This window comes from Vicugna pacos, unplaced genomic scaffold (assembly GCF_048564905.1).
Source record: "Vicugna pacos unplaced genomic scaffold, VicPac4 scaffold_19, whole genome shotgun sequence".
NCBI classification, from domain to species: domain Eukaryota; kingdom Metazoa; phylum Chordata; class Mammalia; order Artiodactyla; family Camelidae; genus Vicugna; species Vicugna pacos.
Window position 1 is genome coordinate 70199043 of NW_027328740.1, and position 15773 is coordinate 70214815.

Here is a 15773-nt window from a genome sequence, read left to right on the forward strand (position 1 = left end):
AGTGCCGGGTGGGGCCGGTGCTGTTCCCTTTGTAGGCTCTCGTTGGGGATTCAGTGTAGCCCCTTAAATACAGCAGAAATTCCAACCCCATTAGCCCCCACCCTGAGTGTTCCATGACACAAATCCCGGGAGTGTTTAATTTTCATCTTTGTTTAGGAGGATGAAGGTGGTTCAAGAGAAGACATAAATTCACACTTAGTGACACAAGGTCACAGCCAGTACTTCCTCCACGGAGAGCTATGTGCTCCCACAGTGGTGGCTGGGGGCTCGGCAGAGACCCTCTGCTGGTCCCAGAAGGACTCGCTCCTCTGGCCACAACTCATGGGTTGGACAGCAGATCCAGAGGTGACAGAGCATCTTTCCTGGGAATTTGGAACTGACACATAGAAATCAAGTTCACTCATCTGGAGTTTGGCGGAGGGGAGGGGCGGTGGTTGGAAATCAAATGAAACCAGAGCATGAGAGACACTTAGAAGTGAAAGAGCGAGAGACAGAGAGACTGAGCTTGTGAGAGCAAATAGTCAGAAAGAAGGCAAACAATCAGGGGACAGAGGAATTCCAGCTCCTGACTGTCTAGTCTGTCCCAGCCCATCAATGACCCCGTGAGATGTTTAATAACATTCCAGTTTTGCAGATTAGGAAACAGGCTGAAAGAGGTGGGGGCTGGGTTTGGGTGCACAGTTAATTCAATTGCCACTGGACCCCACACTTCCCATTGCCTGAAGGCACCCTAATCCTCACTGGGACCCCTGTGGTCCCCTGACAGCCCAGCACCCTGATCAAAGGGACCCTGCGGGAGTGGGAACCCCTCTTGAGTGTGGAGAGTTCCCTGCCCCGAGATGCCATGCATCAGCAAGCTCCCGCTCACCCCAGGTTAACATCAGCCCAGCTGTACAGTCTCCCAACCCGCTTCCCTCCCTGCCATGCACCCCCAACCTTACCACCGTGTGTACTGCAGGAATTCAGGCACAGGGATGCCCAAATCAACACGAGCCCACCGGCTATAGAAACAGCAGACTCCCAGCCCCACCTGGGTTGTGAGGGGACAGAAGGTGTCCTCAACTTTCATGTGTCTAAAACAATCTTCTTCAGCTGGAGGTTCTAGAGAAAAATAAAAGGTCCAAAACATAGTTCGGTGAGGAATTCCTCCAAGGACCTGACTCCAGTGTCTACAACCATGTGTACCTACCCCCGGAATTGGGGTGAAGGTGGATTATTGATCAGCACAACCCCTGGTGGCCCAGCTCCTTGGCTTGGCTGCCCAGAGGGGGCTGGGGGAATGGGTAAGGCCAGGGCACTCAGGAAAAGCACAGAGGACCTGTCCTCTCCCTTCTGCACTCGTAAACCCTTCCCCAAATCTCAAGGCATTGGACAGAGATCCGCCACAATAATGAGATGCTCCCATCTCTTCACTCACTCCTGTCGGTTCACTTACATGCTGAGCATCCACTGGGTCCCAGGACAAGACACATAGAATGGCTGATGGGACAGGCTTGGTCCTTCCCCCTGGAACCTGTTCAATCTGATCAAAGAATGATCACTCATAAAGAGTTTCTCAAAATTATACAGAGACCAAAGACCAACTGCAGAGTGAACCAAATTTAAAAATATATATGAAGATCCCCCAGTCTCCCCGCCTAAGGTTAACAGCATAAAGCAAAAAATTCTTGCCTTTAATCACCAGGGAAGTTGTCACCCCCTCTCAGGTGGAAAGGAGAGTTATTCTTTGAGCACGTCACAGAAGTGCTCCATCGGATTGGACCAGGGCATCTACATTCATTCAGCAAATGTGTATAAGCTCCTACTACATACGGGAATCTCCTAACTAGACCGTTCCCAAGGCTCTCGGGCTTTATCAGTCAACAAAATAGACATGACTCCCCATCACTGGGGGCTCAGAATTTTAGCAGAGGAAACAGGCAGCATGTTGGGGTAGCAAGAGTTTGGAAAAATTTTTAAAAAAGAGTGATATGAGCAAACTCGGGTGATGGCGGTGGGGTGGGAGGCAGGCAGGAGAGAATAAGGCAATCCTGGCAGATCTCACGGAGTAATGAACTTGAAGCAGAATAGATCCGGAGGAAGAAGGAAGAGCCGGAGCCAGAGGCCCCCAGAGTGAGGGGGAGAGTGTGGGCAGAGAGGCAGAGCACGCCGGGTCCTGAGGCCTTTGTGACGACTTTGGCTCCTAATGACATGGTGACCCGTTTAGTGAGTTTTGAGGGGAGGGGTGATGTAGTCCAACTTATGCTTTTGTGTTTGTGTTTTTTGGGGGGAAGTAATTTATTTATTTTAATGAATGTGCTGGTGATTGAACCCAGGATCTCAAGCATGCTAAGCATGCGCCCTACCACTGAGCAACACCCACCACCCCCAATGTATGTTTTTACAGGCTCCCTCTGACTCTGTGTGGATGAGAGATTGTAGGAAAGCAAAGATGGAAACAGAAGGCTATTGGTATCCAGGAAAGGCTGAAGGTGGCTCTTAGGAGGGCGGGGAGCAGAGAGCAGGTATTTAATTAAGACAGAATATCCAGAATTTTCTAACAAGCTGGATTTGCTGTCTGTGAGTGTAAAAGAAAGAGAGAGAAAGGACATGGTTCCAACATCTGGGCCTGGACAATGGGAGGGATGTCCTCTCCGGATGGGAAAGGGGATGGGAAAAGGTGGGGCTGAGCAGGTGGAAAGGGGCTGGTATCAGCTCAGTTCTTCAATGTCATGGTTAAGGGGTGTGTTACATATTGCCACAGAAGTGCCTAATAGGTAGAGGAATCTGTTTTCTTTTTCTTTTTAACATTTAAAAAATATAATTAAACATATTAATTGTATTATGTGAATGATTTGGGAATTTTGTTTCATGCCAAGTTATATGTTATATATAGCCAAATGGAGCATATATCAAAAAGGGGAGAAATGAGGGCTTTCACATAAACTGACTGTCCGTAACGTAGGTAAAATTTCAATAAAACCAGTCTTCAGGGCAAAAACCTCATCTCGGTGTTACATAAAAATAAATGAAAAATGACTATGTTGATGTACCATTATTTCATGTTACATAATAGCCCCAAACTAACAGTGTTTAACTATGAGGCTTGTAGAAATACTATTCGCTTTATTCACATAAATACAGAAGTGCAGAAATGTTCTAAGGTAGAATTAGCATCTTAGTGGAAATAATACATATTTGAGCATTTTACATGATATATATGTACTGATTCAAAATTTGGAAAAGTAATTTCATAGTAGAACATATGTATGAATGTGAAAGCAAGATGAATGAAAGGAAAAGAATGTGATGTGAGTCTCAGGGATAAAGGTTCAGATGGAAAGGGGAAATCAGGGAATTTTGGAGAAATCGAGAAATTGATGGCATGCCAATTTCCAAGGCTGGGTTGCTTCCACCAAAGGAATAGCAGAGAGAGAGAGGAGAGGCCCAGGAACCCACCCTGGGGAACACCCACAGTATATGTTTGGAAAAAACAGGAGACATTGGCAAAGGACCAGCCAGCAGGCCAAAAGCAGAAACAGACAGAGAGATGGGCTGGGGGTTGAGTGAAGCAGGAACACGGGGTAGGAGGGATGGAAGAGCTGGGTCAAATGCTGCTGAGGGGCCAAGCATGATGAGGAGTCAAAATTGACCACTATATTTAGCAACATGGGGTCACTGATGGCCTTGACAGGGCAGTTTCCATAGAGCGAGGGATCAGGCGAAAAGCCAGAATGGGTGTAAAAGGGGATGGCTCAAGAGAAGATGCAGACAGTGAGTTTAAACAACTCCTTAAAGATTTGCTGCAAAGACACAGGGTGGCAATTGGTGGGGGTGAATTAGGGTCAAGGAGTGCTGTTGGTTTAAGAGGATGGACGTTTATATACTGATGGTGCCAACTAGCAGGAGAACAAAATAGATGAGGCAGTGAAAGAGAGGATGGTTTTGGGAGTGACAACCCAGAGAAGATGGGAGGGATGGGGCCTCGGGGACTTTTGGAGGAACTGGCTTTCGATGCCACTTTTAATAAGCGGTGGGGCACCGAGAGTGAGGTCACAGACATCAGAAGGCGAGCGGATGTGCTGGGAGTTGCTTGTGAAATTTCTCTTCTGTTGGCTTGTTTGCTTGTTCAAAGTAGAAAACTAACCTTACCAGCTGAGGAACAAGGAGGAAGAAAGAGTTACTGGAGCCATGAGCAGAAGATAAGAAAGAGCCTTCCAGGGAGAATGGGACAGTAAAAAGGGCAGGGGGAGGCGGGGGAGTGCGCTCCCAGAAAGTTACATTTTCTCTTTGACGTCCCCAAATGTGTGACGTGTTATTACCCTTCCTGCTGTCTACAAAATAAAAATTAATTATGGTTCAGAGGAAATGCTATTTCATTCTAAGAGGCTGCCTGTTTCTCAGGAATGGTCATCTTAAACTGCAAATATTACAAACAATGTTGAAAAGATGAACCTGTGTACCTAAAATCCCCTATTTTCTATTAATCTGTTTACTACTTAGTTCCCCTATCAATAACACATAACAAATACTGCCATGATGGAGGTACACCGATGCTTAAAAGGAAATGAGATCTGTATCCTTTTGCTAAATTCCATGGCTTCCTTAATATGCAGTTCCACTTGGAATTTAGGAATGTCTGGTATAAGAAGTGAGAAACAGTTTGAGAAAATCCCGGCTCAGAATTATACATCACAACCACATCTCACATGTATATACAGCCGTAAAAAAGTTTAAAAGCAAAACTCCGTAACTACTCTTAAAGACCTTTGCAAACCTGGGCCTGCCAAGATGTTTCCAAACTGGAAAGGAACTCCAATCTCTTGCCTGGTACCGGACCAGAGGCTGGCCAGCCTTTTCTGTAAAAGCAAGAGAGTAAATATTTTCAGTTTTGCAGATCATTTTGTTGTAACCATGCAGGTAGGCAATAAGAAAGCTAAGAGCACTGGGAGATAGGAAACAAACGGGCATGCCCACACTCTCCCTTCCACTCAGGGCAGCTTCTCTGTGGTGGGGAGCTTTGCCACAATCACTTGCTTCTTTTTTCCATTGGTTTCTTTGTTTCCACCTTACTGCTGGAGCTCAGAACTTCAGGTGGGCCTGGTCCTTCAGCATCCATGCAGAGAAGGCTGAGCGGGGTTGGGAACCCCACCTGATGGAGAAGAGAGATTACTGGGAGGGACATTGTGGAGGCCACCATGACACGAGACAATCACACCTTCCGGGGTGAAAGGGAACGAAGACAAGGGAAGGACACAGTAGTGGGACCCCTAGGTCGCCTGCCAGGCTTGTTCTCCCTCCACGGCAACCATGGGGGCCTGGGGGGTGTTGGGCTTCAGCTACAGTGATTAGGATGAAGGGACTCAATATAAAGGACCCTCCAACTCCTCACTAGGTTCCAAACGCAGCCCCTCTAAGTCCACCCTCTGAGTTTCTGGAACTCTGCTGGAAGAATACATGAGCAGGCCAGAACCAGAGCCCAAGCCAAACATGACAGGGGTCTCGTGGGGCTGTAACCCCATGCTCAGTGGTCGGGGACTCCTTGCAAATCTGCAGAAATCCCTGTTCCACCTCATTCCTGGGAGAAACCCCAGATCTCCTCCTGCTCTGTCTGTTCTTCTCTTGAGGCTATTGTCCTGGAGGGATGCTGAGTCCTTGAACCTGGTCCTCCAAACGTACATAAGCAGCCTGTTCAATAAAACAAATTATGCACTTTTTCACATTTGCCAGTTTTTTGATTCCAGAAAGGCTGTGGGACTCATTCTCACAGTCTCCTGTGCCCCCACCACATGGTGGCCCTCTGCTCATGTAAACACGATTTCCCACAACTGCACCCTGCCTCCCAGCTTGTCAGAGGGGAGTGTCCCACAAAGACACAGGTGTTTGTGAGGATCCTGTCCCCCAGCAGAAAACCTGCTCCTGGAGCCACGGTCAGGGATCTGGCCTCCTAAGCCGCTCAGCTCTAATTCAAAGCCTAAAGTGGGGGCCCCGAACATTGCTGAATGACTTTCTGAATCACCTGGACTGGAGGGGACTGATTTTCTTTCCAGGAATGGAGGTAGCGCAGCCTCCATTTTCAGGGCTGACCTTGACGATGGATCTAGTTCCCCCGACTGCAACACAGGAAGGAGTGGCCCTTCCATCCCACAGGTTGGAGACCCAACCCAAGGGAGTACTGAAGCAGTGCATTGCTGCCAGGTCCAGCATCCCTGCAGAGTGGCCTCTGCCCTTGAATGACCCCCTTCCCAGGGCCTTTCTTGCCCAGACACCACCACACCCCAGGCTGTGCCAGAGCTCTGGGGCTCTGCGTGTCCAGGGCACACAGGTGGCACCTGAGCCAGGTGTCCCCTGGGCCTCAAGGGAGAGAGGTCTGCTTCTGCATCAGGGGAAGGTGACCCCACAAGGCTGGCAGGACACTCTCAATATGGACCTCCAGGAGCCCTGGGAGCAGTTTCCCTGCAGATGTTAAGAGCCATCATCAGGAGGGCAGGCCCCTCTTTGTGCAGACCATCCAGCAGTGCTGGGCCCACGTGCTGACCTCAGAAATCTACATGCCCCCACGATTCCCCAGGCAACCTCACAACTTCGTCACTTGGTGACCTGGGTACCACGAGCTCCTTGGCCATCCCATGAGGGTGGTCCTTGCAGGCATGGTCTCCAGGTTCTCCTGTTGAGAAATCCCCCTGGGTTTCTGTGGTCACAGAGCAGACACCAGAAGATTCTAGTCCTGCAGTGACCCCCACAGCAGTCAGCTCCCCTGTGCATGTCCAGGGACAAATGACAGCAATTTATTGCCAGGAACCGTGATTCCATACTAAGTTCAGGAACCTGGTAACTCACTCTGCACCCCAAAAAGCTTCCATGAGAAATGTGTGTATTGGGATGTCTGTGCCCCTAGAAGAGCTGTTCCTGAGGGTTCCTGGGACCCTCCAGCCCCTCTCAAGGTTCTCAGATCCTGGGTCTAAATTTCTATCTGCCTCTTTTGGTGTACGGCCACCTGTGCCTCGTGGTCATGGGTCACTTTATTGCATGACTTGGCATGTTCTTAGTGCTCGTCCTCCACCCCTGCACTAGACTCCCAAGATGTTCCCACTGACCCTTGGCTCCCTGGGTGGCTCAGGGGGCCCTAAGTCTGCACCCTTCACTCTCCTCCTCTACCCCCACCTCTGGGGCCACCCCTAGGTGGACTTGGAGGTGTTTGTAAATGAGTCTTACACAAGGACATGTCTGGACAAAGCAGGACCCCACCCCCGGAAAACTCACCTGCTCCCTTCTCAGAAGAGGACCCCACAGCCCCACATTGCCTCCCAGGGGTCTACTCAGGACACAGTCCCCCAGTTCTGGGCAAGGTGTCTCCCTGGAATCCTTGCTTCCAGGAAGAGTCTCTCTGTCCTTCTTCAGAGTTTAGAGGTGTTCCCATGTCCCTGACCACCAAGATGCCCAGCACAGTCCCTTCAGTGACCTGGAGAGACAAGGAACTTATGTGGCCACAGGTCTCACAGGACACACCTGCTGGGACCCCAGGCTAAAGGGCTGTCCTTCTGCATTCTCAGGTGTGGCTCCCGTGGTAACTTTTTGCAGGGGGCCCAAACGGGGAGTGTGGCCCAAAGCAGTTCATGGGGCTCTCTGGGCAGGGAAGACTTGGGCCAGGTGGCCTTGCCTGGTTTCCCTGCTGGGCCACTCTGAAAACCCCCGCTCCTCTGGCTGTGGCTGGAGGCCCCTCAAACCTCAGGGCGGGGCTCTTTCTCTCAGCCTCCACTGACTCCAAAGCCACGCTGGTGCTGGCGAGGGGAAAGAGCTTTCTTGCCTTCTTTTGGCCAAGTTGCCACAGGTGGATGCTGCGGGGAGCTGGAGAGAGAGGTAGCACTTGCTCAGATGTGAGTGGTTAAGCAATTTGACACCCTGTCAACTAGCCTTAAACATTGGAATGAGGTCTTTCCCGGTAAAGCTGGAAGTTACTTTCAGTAACTTGTCTAAAGATTTCTTTTTTTTTTCCACTTAAAGACTCATAAAACCTCTCCCAGGTCATTCCTGGTATGGACCATTATCCAGGGATCAATCAGGAAATGCAGGAGGAGAGGGGTGGGGGTGGGGGAGAGGGGAGGTTAGATCAGAGCCCACGGAGAGGAGATGCCCCTCCCAGGAGCCTCACACTGGGCAGTGGCTTCTGGCATCCAGCTCTCCTGTTCTCAGGCCCATTCCATCTGCGGGGTTTTCCAAAAACATAATGGTGGAAGGGCCATGGAGGACACCTAGAACTTCCAGAATAGACAGGGGGAGCAGAGTTACCATGCTGGCCCTGGGTTTGGAGACAGACCTGCAGTGGAGACCACAGGCTTCTGAGAAGCCAGTTTCGAAATAAAGGCAGTATGCACTGGAATACCCGGCTCGAGAGAGTGCTTCATCATAGACATGTAATTTACATAGTTCTCACCACTAAATTCTGTGTTCCCAACACGCTACATGAATGACGGCTTCAACACACATTCATCTCTGAGATGTGAAAAAGTGTAGAGCCGCTCTTTCATCCTGCATAATGGGCATGGCTACACTTAAGAACACTTACCAAGATTTCTCAGCAAGAGCCAATTTCGAAATAAAGGCAGTTTGTGCAGGAAAACCCTGTTGGAGTGAGGGCTTCCCCATACACATGTAAGTTATAGAGTTCCCCTCACCATGAAACGCTGTTCCCAACATGCTACATGCATGAAGGCTTCGACACACATTCAGTTCTAAGCTGTTAGCATGTGGAGAGCCGCTCTTTCATTCAGCACAAAAGGCATGGTTACACCCAGGAAGATTTACCCAGATTTCTCAGCTGCTTCCTTCAGCCAGATTCAAAATAAAGGCAGTTTGTGCTGGGAAAGCCTGTTGGAGCGTGTTCAGAGCTGTTTCGGGCTCTGTCCCAGCTGGAGGGTGCAAAGCCCAACCTCCAGAAAGAGGGACCAGGACCCCACCCGCCAGGTGGTGTTGCCTTTGTAGGGGAACAGTGATCTTTGGGTAAGATATATTGCGGCTCTCTCTAAAAACTGCTTTGACTTAAGTTTGCATCCTAGTCACCAGTTCCAGGACAACAGAAAAGGCATACCCTACATCCCTTTGCACTCAACTCTTCCCAAAAGAGCAAATATTTGTCCATGAAAATACCAGCTGCTCTTCTAAGGCCCACTAAATACCCAGCAGTGTGGGCGGTGCACTCTTGATCAGGGACAGGTGGAGAGGGAACAGCGGTCCTCCAGCAGGCTTGGCCTGGTGTGGCAGCTGCGCTGTGGGTGCGTGGTGGGGAGGGAATGCAGGGAATCCTGTTTGAGGGGCCTCTGTGCACGCCTGCATTATAGTCTGAGGTTTCATACAAAGGCTCCAGGCATCCTAACTGGTCAGATACAGCCCCCACCCTTGGGCTGGAACCACCAGGAGATAAGTACCTGTAACAGGGACGGTGCCTGGTGTGGGGAGAGGTCATGGGACCCTCCGGGGGCAGGGGCGGTGGTGCTGGGGAAGGCAGGGGATGCAGTGAAGGGTGGAGGGAGCAGGGTCCTTTGCTTGGGGGTGCGAGTTCTTTGGGAGACCACAGGGAATGGCACACATCATCCCCACCCTATACCCCAAATTCCTAGCCCCGCCAACACAGGGGCTGCTCTGCACCCTCTCAACGTGGCTCTCCTGTAAGACCGCACCCAACCAGGCATCTGGCACCCTGCCCTACCTCCCCTCTTGGGACAGATCCCGTCTTCTTGGAAACTGCCTAGCAGCGCGTATTCAAGGCCGGCAGCCGGCCTGGCGGATCTGCACTTCAGGTGCCCTACCTGGCCAGCCGTGCCTACCTGGGCTCAGTCCTCTATCTTGCCCACCGGTAGCCTGGGTCCACTTCCGGTGCAAGCGGAGGCCGCGGAGCCCTGGCTGAGCCCCGCACAAGGACAGGTGAGGGTGCCCCCACCCCGCCGCCCCGCCGCCCCGCCGCCCCGCCCACTGTTGGCAGCATTGCCCCAGCCTCCGGCCGGTGCCACCTGCAGCTGAGGACCTCCGCGCGGCCCCGCCCGCCCCGGCCCCACCCAGCTGCCCCATAAGCCTCCCCCCACCCCCGTCCTGGCCGCGCCCTTGCTCCCATTGGCTCCGAAAGTTCTGCTCTCGCACGTCTAACCTCGGGAGGACGCAGACGCAAGCGCTAGGGGAGGGCCCCGCGGCGTTGCCATGGATAAAGACGCCGCGCTCCTCGCGGGCTGGCGTGCGCTTCTGGGGCAGGCAGCGGGCTCCGGAAGTGTGCAGCTGCCCGGGACCATGGCGGTGTTTGCTGCTGGGGATGGCGGCTTGCTTGGCCGGGCCACTAGTTCTGGCCGCGTCAGTCGGCGGCCGACATCCTTTCTGGGGCGGCGTCTCACAGACGGTAAACGTACGGCAGCGCCGTTGGCGGGGCCAGTGGACATGGACCGGGGTGGGATCCGGGTTGGTGTGGCGGCCGGGGAGGGCTGTGGTTGGGGCGGGGGGGACAGGGCTGGGGCACAGCCTCCGGCTTTCCTCCCCCTCGGGCTCTGGGGCTTGGACCGCGACTCCGGGTAGCCCTGCGTGGCCGCGGCCTCCCAGAACCCCTGGGAAGGGCAGGTGGAGGACCCGTCTTTTATGAAGCGGGGCCTTACCCGCGTTTTGAAGAGCCCCAGAATCAGTTGTTGGAATAGGGTGGTTTATCAGCCTTGTATATCAGCAGGGAAATTTCAGTTCCATCCAGATGTTGGCTCCTTCGCTAAAACTCAGGAATAAGACAAGGGTCAGTGTCAATTAGCAGTTATCTAGGGCTTGACTCAAAATAGACTGTGCGGGGTGTAGAGATGGTAGATGGGCCCTCCCTTTCAAGGTTGGTAGTCTTCTGGGATTAGAGGCCTCAGTTGAGGATTACATCCTCATCTGCAGTAATGGAGGTTGTGGGAAACATTAACACAGAGAAGGGAGGGGTGTTGCTGCGGTAACTCATTAAAGAAGCCAGGACACTTGCCTGGCTCTTGTGTAGGAGAGTCTCGCCTAGGGTAGGGCAGCAGTTATCAAAGTGAGTCCGAGGCCCCTGAGATGCAAGACTATTTTCGTAGGAACGCCGGGAAGTCACCTGCCTTTTGCACACTCTTGCACTCCCGAGATTCCTGTGGGGTTTTCCAGGGAAAACCTAGTCTGTGATATCACAAAACAGGTAATGTAGAGGCAGATAGAATTAAGCTCTCACCAGTCCAAAAGAGATTCTCAGAAATTAAAATCACTGCTATTCCTCTCATTAATGATTTTTGTTTAGAAAAATATACTTATTTTTTGCTTAAGAGTATTAATGGTATCATGTAATAGGTTGTTATTATTTTTAAGTGAACTCATAAGCATTTTTTAAAGTTCTTATTTAACTTCTAACACAGGAACTATTGATAGATTTAACCCACATAAACAGCAGCCTTTTGAAGTCCTCAGTATTTAAGAGTGTACAGGGGTCTTTAGGCCAAGAAGTTTGAGATTCCCTGGAGAACGGGTGCTCAGGTACTAGTCAGGTGCTTAGCGTTGATAGACAGATGCCAAGATGTCTTCTGCATGTGCTCCCGGACTCGAAATAATTGGCCACACAGAGATCGGTGGGCAGTGCCTCCACTATACAAACCAGAAGCTGCTGAACGTGTCTTGAGTCTAGGCCATGTGCTGTGCAGAGATTCCCATTGTATCTGTTCTATCTAAGCCGGGATTCCTGTGCAGAGACCTGGCTCTGAAGACCCGCTCTCCTTTGCTCCCTGCCAGGTACCTTCTGTGTTATGTCAACCCTCCGGAGGGCTTCAGCCTCCGTAGGGGCGTCTGTATCCACATCGCCTTCCTCCTGAAGACCCTGCTGAAAATGGAAGAGTCGGTGCTGGTGATACCCCCTTGGGGCCGCCTCTACCATTAGCAGAGCCTGGACATCCACCAGGTCCGGATTCCCTGGTCTGACTTTTTTGATCTCTCAAGTCTCAACAGAAACATCCCTGACAATGAGTACGAACAGTTCATTGCAGGTGAGATGGTGATCGTTTAACTGGGGCCAGACGGTTTTTGTTCTGGTTCCGATGTGAACATCGGGCCGTCTTGCTTCGGGTTTGTCAGTCTGCTTAGGGGCCGTGCTCATGTTTCCTGCACTGCAGGTGAATTTGGTCTTTCCACAGTTTTTCTCAGGAAATATATCTGAAGTGTATGAGCTCTGTGTTCCCTCCCCTCTGAAAACCCTGGCCTTCTGGTGAGATGGAGCGGTGACAAGGAGGCCACTGCCACAGAGGCCTTGTCCCAGCAGGACTCGCTCCCTGGGCAGTAAGGGCCATTCTTACCTGAAGGAAAACACGATGTATGTGTACCATGGGCCACGTGCTGGAGAAGGTATGTAACCTCTCATTCAGTATAATTTGGTCCTGCTCAAGCTTCCCATTTTACTTTTTGTAGGAGGTAAGATTTGAAGATTTTCTTTGAATACAGCTATTTAGAGCTTATCTTTTTTTTTAATTGAAATGTGGTTGATTTACAATGTTTAGTTAGTTTCAGATATACAGCTGTTTTGTTAGTTTCAGGTATACAGCATAGTGATTCAGTTGTACATATACATAGTCTATTCTTTTTCAGGTTCTTTTCCATTATAGGTTGCAAGATACTGAACATTTTCCCCTGTGTTCTACAGTGAATCCTTGCTGTTTGTCTGTTTTACATATAGTAGTTTGTAATTGTTAATCCCAAACTCCTAAGTTTGTTTCCTAAGTCTGTGAGTCTGTTTTTGTTTTGTAAATAAGTTTATTTGTATCTTTTTTAAAAATTCCACATATAAGTGGTATCATATGTTACTTGTCTTTCTCTGTCTGAGTTATTTCACTTTAGTGTGATAATCTCCAAGTCCATCCATGTTGCTGTAAATGGCATTATTTCCTTCTTTGTTACAACTGTGTAATATTCTTTTATATCTAAATACTACATCTTTATCCAGTCATTTGTCAGTGGGCGTTTAGGTTGCTTCTATGTCTTGGTCATTGAAAACAATGCTGCTGTGAACATTGGGGTGCAGGTATATTTTGAAATTAAGGTTTCCTCTGGATATATGCCCAGGAGTGGGATTGCTGGATCAAATGATGTCTTTTTTTAGTCTTTTGTGGTATCTCCATATTGTTTTCCACATTGGCTTCACCAAACTACATTCCCAGCAATAATGTAGGAGGGTTCCCTTTTCTCCAAGCCTCTCCAGCATCTATGGTGAGTGGATGTTTGAATGGTGGCCATTCTGAGTAGTGTGAGATGATAACTTATTGTAGTTTTGATTTGCATTTCTAAGATAATTAGCGATATTGTGCCTTTTTTTCATATGCCTATTGGCCATTTGTATATCTTCATTGGAGAATTGCTTGTTTAGTTGTTCTGCCCATTTTTGGATTGGGTTGTTTATTTTTTTTTCTTATTAAGTTGTATGAACTATTTTTATAGTCTACAAGTTAAGCCATGTTCAGTCTCATCTTTTGCAAATATTTTCTCACATTCCATAGGTTGTCTTTTCATTTTGCTTATGGTTTCTATTGCTTTGAAATAGCTGATAGGTGTAACTAGGTCCCATTTGTTTATTTTGGCTTTTATTTTCTGTTGCTTGGGTGGATTGCCCTAGGAAAACACTGCTGAGATATATGTCAAATAATGTTTTGCCTATGTTTTCTTCTGAGAGTTTTTTAGCGTCTTGTCTAATGTTTAAGTCTTTAAGCCATTTAGAGTTTGTTTCTTTTTTGGTTTTTTTTTTTTCAACTCTATTATATGCTTTCGATTTGTGGTTACCCTATTTTTCAAGTATATCAACCCATTATCATATCTATTTCCTTTAGACTGATAATCACGTAGGCTCCAACACATCCTAAGAATAATGAGAAAAAGGAAAAAGAAAGAGAAAAAAATCTATCTTTTCTTGCTACCATCTCCCTTTCCCACCTTTTTGTATTTTGATATACTTTTTCTTTTTTACATCTTCATGTTTATTGTCTTGTAACTCGTTATTTCATTTCCAATGATGGTTTTCCCATTTCTATAGCATCCTGCTTCCTTTCTGTTTAGAGTAGAACCTTTTAATGTCTCTGTTTGGTTCCATAATGCTGAATTATCTCCCTAACCCCCTCCACCCTGAGCCTCTGAATACTCAGTACAGGGAAGCCAAACCATCCTAGCCTTCATCAGTCTTGGGATGCAATCTTCAGAGTGGGAAAGAAGAATCATTGAAAAATAATATTCTGTTTGTTGCTTTCTACCCTTGACCAGAGAGTGAGAATCACCTCTGAAGGCGGAGGAAGAAAGATGGGGGCATGGGGCACAAAGTCTTTTCTCCTTTTGCTACTGAAAAAATGATTTCTTTTGTAATTAGTGATGATGCCCTTTAAATTGGTAAGATCGAGATTCCACAGCTTCAGCGCCTGTGAATAACCAGCTGGGAGAAAGCTCTCCAGGGCCCCTGCAGTGGGAAAGGCAGCCCCTCTGAGCACCTGTTGTTCTGTATTCTTCCGGCCTCCACACAGTTTCGCTAGGCACTGTGCAGGACGATGCAGTTCCCCAAGGTGGAGGACTGGGAGACCCCTGCTTGGTGGCAAGCCACAGGAGCCCACACTTGAAGGACAAAATGAAGAGTAGTGGGGCGGGCATAGGAACAGAGGATGGTTGAGACCCAGGATAGTTTCCTGGAGGCCAGCAGGTGAGACTGGCGGGGCAGATGGGGCCCTGGTGCATGGGCAGTCCTTGAGGGATCTGAAGCAAAGATATGAACCAAGATACTGGATTCGTGTGGGGGTAAATCGCCCCCTGGAGGCCACGTGGCAGTGCAGCGAGCCCAGGAGGAGAGGGCATTTCCCCAAAGTTGGGTTGACAGATCACAACCAACTCACTGGGAACCGAGAGGTACAGAGATATTGTTAACATTTTGTCCCTCTTCCTGGAAAAAAAATTGCTTCCTGTTGAATAGCCTGTGTAGTTAGTGAGAATTAAAGACATGAAGTAACATTTCCTCAAAAGTCATCCATTGTGCAGTTGTTAATAATGGTCAAATGCAAACTTGAATAGATTAAATCAAACAGTCATCATCGTATTTTAAAATCTTTTAAAATAAAAAATCTTGCTGTCTTTGTTCTTCATTTCAGGGTTCACTTGGTGATAATAGTAACAAAAGCAACAGCAAACCTTTAAAGAATTCTGTCCTGCTGTTCAAGGAACTCTGTGTTCATGACAAACAAATGAGGTGGCACTTTACAGGAAGGACAGTCATTAATCACACAGCTAGTAAATGGCAGGGGTGGGACTTGAACCCAAGCTGTCTGACCCCAGAGCCCCCTCTCAGGCCCTTCAGTGCAGCTCATCACTTGGTATGCCCAACAGAGGCCAGCATTAAAGAGCAGCATGACCTTGGCTGCTTGGCCTCTGTTTCTTCATCTGTAGAATGGGGGTGTGGGCAGTGAACTCTGTGAGCTCAGTGGTCACTTCCTCCAGCTCTGCTATTCTACTGCTTTGAGTTAATTTAAGAAGTATCCGAGCCCCTGAATGGCCCACCCATAGGCTGGCGCTTTGCTAGGCCGTGGGTTACGGAGAAAAATAAGATCAGCCTGCTTCTCCAAGGAGCCTGTGTCCCTCCACGGCAAACGGCTCTGAGGCCCAGGCTCCCTCGCTGGCAGTCGGGGACTGGGCAGGAATGTCTGATAGAAGATGGAGGCAGAGCCCTTCCGGGAACAGTGGTGGCCACAGAGCTATCAGGAGCGGGAGCATCTGTCCAGGCTGCTGAGAGGGGGGCCCTCATGAGGCCAGTA

At 49.2% G+C, this 15773-nt stretch overlaps 2 long non-coding RNA genes across 3 annotated transcripts; one reads left to right on the top strand and one right to left on the bottom strand.

The window, feature by feature from the left end:
* Nucleotides 1-4921: 4921 nt before the first annotated feature.
* On the bottom strand, nucleotides 4922-8382 carry LOC140693546 (uncharacterized). The gene is made up of 5 exons (XR_012069314.1): nucleotides 8132-8382; nucleotides 7707-7827; nucleotides 7243-7441; nucleotides 5551-5667; nucleotides 4922-5131 (listed from the first exon to the last, which is right to left on the bottom strand). It is a non-coding gene; the product is annotated as an uncharacterized lncRNA (long non-coding RNA).
* Nucleotides 8383-11739: 3357 nt separating this feature from the next.
* On the top strand, nucleotides 11740-15343 carry LOC140693553 (uncharacterized). 2 transcript variants are annotated; one of them, XR_012069322.1, is made up of 3 exons: nucleotides 11740-11990; nucleotides 12138-12345; nucleotides 15114-15343. It is a non-coding gene; the product is annotated as an uncharacterized lncRNA (long non-coding RNA). The 2 variants fall into 2 exon arrangements; XR_012069323.1 differs by lacking the exon at nucleotides 15114-15343 and adding an exon at nucleotides 14348-14556.
* Nucleotides 15344-15773: the final 430 nt, after the last annotated feature.